This window comes from Micromesistius poutassou (genome assembly GCF_964030765.1).
Source record: "Micromesistius poutassou genome assembly, contig: SCAFFOLD_5149, whole genome shotgun sequence".
Taxonomy (NCBI): domain Eukaryota; kingdom Metazoa; phylum Chordata; class Actinopteri; order Gadiformes; family Gadidae; genus Micromesistius; species Micromesistius poutassou.
Genome location: NW_028180590.1, coordinates 11,526 through 17,543, shown reverse-complemented (window position 1 = coordinate 17,543; position 6,018 = coordinate 11,526). Strand labels below are relative to the sequence as shown.

Sequence of the window (6,018 nt, the reverse complement as noted above, 5' to 3'; positions counted from 1 at the left end):
CAACATAGGCTCCCTGTGTGGCTGGGCAGTGTAACTTGGCATTCTGTGGCCCTATGTCTTGAGAGGCAGGGGGTGGGCTGATCTGGCCGGATCTAGGTCAATGCTTACCAACTTTAAATGTTTTACTAAACATCACACACTGCTCTGCTTTTACGATGTAACAGGGGGATGTTTATGTACACCCACCCTCTCTCCCTATGAATCAGCCTCCCTACTGCAGCGTGCCTCTTACTCTGCTCACTAATGCCTTCGCTGTGTTTCCACTTGAGTCGACTCTCGCTCTCTTTCCCCGTCCATTTACAGCGTTTAATCGCCCCTCTTAGGCCCCACGTTAAACGGGCTCTTAGGACGCCCTGCTCTGCTGGGGAGCGGCAGCGGTCCGTGTCGGTGTTATAAATCCATGCCGGGGGTGGTACACACGTTGTGGTTGTCTGTTGACGCGTGGTTGTCATCTCCAGGAGAGGACAGGGCTCTGTGTCTGGTGGAGATCAAGAGGGTGAAGCAGTCTCTGTCCCAGTCCCACCTGCCAGCCCAGCCCGACCTCAACCCCTACATTTTTGAGACGGTCAAAGGCTGCCACCTCTTCTCCTCTGGCAAGGTACGCTCACCCCAACCCCAGCATGTACACCTCGGACATGTAGGTGCATAGCAGGGGCAGGATAGCGTGGTGGCCATGGGCGTTAGAGTCCCAGCCCAAAGATACTGGGTATGTAGCTTTTGTAGCTTTGGATTAACTTTTTGACTTCATGAATCCCTTTAAACATGGTAGTATTGAGACAGATGTGTAGATTGATATTTTCTTCTCACCTGTAATCGGTATCCATCTCCCCCTTGCAGATTGATAACGGCATGTGTATTTGCGCCGCCATGCCCAATAAAATCACCATCCTGCGTCACAACGAAAGCCTCAACAAGTTCTGCATCCGAAAGGTGAGTGGTTTCTGTTCCTGGAGCAAAGGGAAGAACTCAAGGTTTTAGTAGCTGACTAGTTGAGATTGCCACTTGGTTGCAAAGGCCTTTTTTTAAAATTTTCTGAGCTTATACCTTTTGAACTTAAAGCCGCAGATCAAAATAGTAACACAAACCTCTGAGAGGAAACTCAATCAAAAGACAACGGGAAATTATGCTTTTTTAAATTTAAATATTGACCACATGTGTGATTGCTCCATGTCCAGGAGATTGAAACCTCAGAGCCCTGCAGCTGCATCCACTTCACCGGCTACAGCATCGTCATCGGCACCAACAAGTTCTACGAGATAGAGATGAAGCAGTATGTGCTGAAGGTGTGTCAGCGCTACAACACCCCCCCCCCCCTTCATTTTAATATTCAACTAAATATGTTTTGATTATTTAAGTATGCACAAGGATTGAAACTACTGGTCACATTTGTATTTGCTTAACTACCGATTATCAAGTATTTTAGCTAAGTAATTTAGGTACATTTTTCCAAAGGGATTTCCAGTGAATATAGAAGCAAGTAGTCTAGTAACAGGTAGGGGTTATATATCAGGCTCGAGGATACAAGCCTACAGGCACAGATCAGACATTGATCATCAAAGAACCTTTTCAGCCGTGCACTCAGTCTTACCCGAGCTCTTGCTGAGGGCCCATCATCTCACCGCCGGGCCCCGTGTTCCTCCACAGAGTTCCTGGACAAGAACGACGTGTCGCTGGCCTCCGCTGTATTCTCGGCCTCCTCCCACAGCTTCCCCATCTCCATCATCCAGGTCACCAAGGCCCCGCAGAAGGACGAGTACCTGCTATGCTTCCATGGTGAGACTGTGTGTGTGTGTGTGTGTGTGTGTGTGTGTGTGTGTGTGTGTGTGTGTTGTGAGTCAAGGAATTGGGTTAAAATCTGAATGCTTTTTGCGTTTAACGCCCACGCATTTACATCACATTATTTTAAAGAAGAGTGTTTGGTGCTTCTAAATAGATACGGGGCCTGTAACCGTTTGTCACGTCATGTTGTGTCACGCAGAGTTCGGTGTGTTCGTGGACGCCTACGGCCGCAGGAGTAGGAACGACGACATCAAATGGAGTCGTCTGCCCCTGTCCTTTGGTGGGTGGTACCCAGAGCTTCTGAACCATGGTCCTGCGTTCTCATACAGTCACACCCCGTTTCCTTAACGCTGCACGTTATTGATTCATGTTTTCCATACCGCAGCCTACAGAGAACCCTACCTGTTTGTGACCTACTTCAACTCACTGGATGTGATCGAGATCCAGGGGCACGCCGCTCTCGGGTGAGAAGCGTTACAGTAGCATGCAGTCATAGGTCGCGGGATGACGAAGGCCGATGCGTGTATAGACAGCAGCGCTCCAACTGCTGCCTTCGGTTTCAGGTCAGGTCATCTGATTCTCGCTCTCTCTCTCCCCCTCCCCCTACCTCCCTCCAGACCCCACTCGTACGCCCACCTGGACATCCCCAACCCGCGCTACCTGGGCCCGGCCATCTCGTCGGGGGCCATCTACCTGGCCTCCTCCTACCAGAACAAACTGAGGGTCATCTGCTGCAAGGGCAACCTGACCCAGGCTCAGGAGGCCGGCGGGGACCTGCAGCGCAACGGCTCCGGTCGCAGGTAGACAACGGCTACAGCTCACTCTCCTTTCAACCCCTTAGACTCCTCACGGTACTTCCATGTTGTCGTAGACGAACATCTCCATCCATAGCATTTTCATTTTTTTGGTTTGAATTGTAAAGGTTCTGATGTGCGGCCGCAGAAATAATTTAATGCAGCTGACTTTTTTTTTCTTTGTTTTGTTTTTTTGTTTCCTTGGGCTTGTGGTGGACTCTTATTGCCAGACCACGTCACTAGCCCCCTTGCTAACTCCTCAGAGGTGTGGTGAGACGGATGAGGGTTTGTGAGGCGGTGCAGGTTGTTGTCACAGGTGGCGGGTGTGCGATTGAGGCCGCTTGAAGCGTTCTGCGATGGTGAAAGTAACGCTTACATTTTGTTCCACTTCACAGGAGGAGGAGTTTATTTTTTATCTGTAACAAAGACTGAGGAAATATGATTTTTAAGTTAAAGTGGAGCTATTATTCTTAATCATGTCTCATGTAGAATCACTAATAATGCGTTTGTTAAATAAAGAATATTCTTGTTTTGTACACCTCTGTTGTGGTTGCTTTTTATCAACAAATGGAACAGGAAAAAAGTTCAGAATTTTATTTTTGGAAAGAAGTCATTGAATGCCACACAGTGTCCCTTTCCACTCATCAAGGACTTAACTGTGATAGCAACCTGTGCAACCTCTGACCCGCTCAAGTGTCCGCAAACCATCCCCGCTCCCCTCATCACACCGCCTCACAGACCTCCAGACCACCACAGCCCCTCGCTCCATGCCATGACCCCCCCCTCACCCTTCATCCACCCCTTGACCAATGAATGCCTCCCGCCCGTCTCTGTGTCACGGTCTCCTACCCCCCCCCCCCCTCCGCAGTCCCAACAAGCGCGGACCCCCCACCTACAACGAGCACATCTCCAAGCGGCTGGCGGCCAGCCCCGTGGTGCACGGGGACCCCGGCACGCCCCACCGCTACCGCGAGGCCCGCACCGAGTTCCGCCGGGACAAGTCCCCCAACCGGCCCCTGGAGAGGGAGAAGTCCCCCGGCAGGATGCTGGAGGGCCGCATCGTGGGCTCCCCCGGCCGCGCCATGGCCCAGGACCCCCGCTTGGACCGCTCCCCGGGCCGCGCCATGGCCCAGGACCCCCGCATGGAGCGCTCGCCCGGCCGCATGATGGACGTCCGCAGGGAGAGGTCCCCGGGCCGCTACGAGGAGCGGCAGCGGCTCCACACGGGCTCCGGACGCACGCCCATCAACCCCGTCAACAAGGTACCACCGGGGTGGGGGCCGGGTGGTGATACATTCTGATGAGCAGGATTATCGTGATGGGTCTGGCTGTTGATACATGCTGATTATCATGATTATCGTGATGGGTCTGGATGTTGATACATGCTGATGATCATGATGGGTCTGGATGTTGATACATACTGATGATCATGATTATCATGATGGGTTTGGATGTTGATACATACTGATTATCATGATGGGTTTGGATGTTGATATATGCTGATGATCATGATTATCATGATGGGGTCTGGATGGTGATGCATACTGATGATCCTGATGGGGTTATGATGTTGATACATGCTGATGAACATGATTATCATGATGGGGTTATGATGTTGATACATACTGATGAGCAGGATTATCATGATGGGTCTGGATGTTGATACATGCTGATGAACATGATTATCATGATGGGGTTATGTTTGATACATATCATGATGGGGTTTGGATGTTGATACATACTGTTGATCATGATTATCATGATGGGGTTATCATGTTGGTACATGCTGATTATCATGATGGGATTTAGAAATTCATTTATATTGTTGATGATTATGATGCTGATACACAGTGATGATCGTAACTATCATGATGTTGTTTATAAGTGCAAACATGATGATTATGATTTTAAGATGTTCATATAGATAAAGATGATCATGAAGATAATCAATCTGCTGTTCAATGCACAAACACTTGATCATTGTTTTTATATGGGGATATGGGGTCGCAGGAGAGATCGCTGACTTGTATGCTATAGATATTTGATGACCCATTTGAAAATGTAAAGGTTAATGCTATCATAAAGGTCCTGTATATGCTAACAGATTGCCTAAAGCAGTTGTTTTCAACCTGTGGTACGAGAGATTTTATTCTAGAAATAGGCACATTTGCATAAAGAGACCAAATAATATAGATAATTGAAAGTAAATATATTATAAATATTGTCCCATAATTATAGTTTCCTGGCTTGTTATTATTTTTTTAAATAGTTTAGCTTTGTACATTCCATCATGTTTTCCATGACAATGTTTTCCATTGATTTTTTCTGTTCATTTGTGTTTGCTAAGTAAGCACACATAAGCAGCGTTTTGTATGGAGGGTGCCCTGGCACTATTGCTCAGCCACTGCATGTGTATTTAACCATCTATTATCGATTGCCATGAGAAATCAGGATCCATGACCTCTGCATGGATCCTGATGACAATTTCTTGGTACACCTAAGGTCAAAGGTTGGGAACCACTACCTAAAGAATCGTAGCCACAGCCAAACTACCATTAACCACTCATGTGGTGTCTTGATGTACACACATCTTTACAAAATATAAGCAGTCGTGTGGCGAAAATATTGAGATCAAACCAAATCTTCTCCATCTCACGTTGTACCGTCTGTGCTCGTGTCCACGCGTGTCTCAGGTGTGGGACCAGTCGTCCGTCTGAGCGTCTGCAGCCACCAACACCACCACCTCCACCACCACCACCACCGTCCTCAGCGCATCCGCCCTACACCCAGCTCTTGATCTCTGCAAGTGGGGGGGAGGGGAGGCCGAGGGCGGGAGCGCAGTTACCCCCGGCAACAGCACAGACGGCATGATGAAACACTGCCACACAATGTTTTATCTGAGAGGGAGAGGGAGCGAGTGAGCGAGAGACACCCACAGGACAAGCTGCTCGTCGAGAGAGCGAGACGACTGCGGTAGAACACAGATGTCATTGGAATCAGGTGGTATAATGTCACTAGCTTCACCTGCTGGGTGGTGGTTGGGGGGGTGCGTAACGGGTCTCCTGCCCCTCGGTCCCCCCTGCAGACGTCAGGAATGACTCCCAATAAGCACAGCTGTAGCAACCCTATTTTAATAATACATCCAAGAAAAAAACAATGCCAAAATGCTAGGGGTTCATCAGACCATTAGGCACTTTTAAAATGCGAGAGGTGGACCTAAAGAAGCGATTCGTATGATTTGAGCGTTTTCTATCCTTCTCTCCGTCCACACACAGATCAGATGACCGTCGTGTCGGCAGCTCTGTGAGGCTCTTGCTCCAGCCAGGCCCTGACACGGGTCGCACACGCATCGCAACCAATCCATCCCCACCCCGTCTCCCCCTGAAGACGCCGTTTGGTTTGAGAACTTTGAAAGGCTTGGCTGGAGCAAAAGCGTCGCAGAATC

The 6,018-nt window shown here is 49.1% G+C and overlaps 1 long non-coding RNA gene and 1 pseudogene across 2 annotated transcripts; both read left to right on the top strand.

Moving 5' to 3' along the window:
* Positions 1–458: 458 nt before the first annotated feature.
* On the top strand, positions 459–1,346 carry LOC311370666 (citron Rho-interacting kinase pseudogene; annotated as a pseudogene). The gene is made up of 3 exons: positions 459–598; positions 838–930; positions 1,176–1,346. The product of its transcript is annotated as a citron Rho-interacting kinase pseudogene (transcript).
* A 299-nt stretch (positions 1,347–1,645) lies between these two features.
* Positions 1,646–2,208, top strand: LOC311370668. The gene is made up of 3 exons (XR_014640869.1): positions 1,646–1,773; positions 1,979–2,059; positions 2,165–2,208. It is a non-coding gene; the product is annotated as an uncharacterized lncRNA (long non-coding RNA).
* Positions 2,209–6,018: the final 3,810 nt, after the last annotated feature.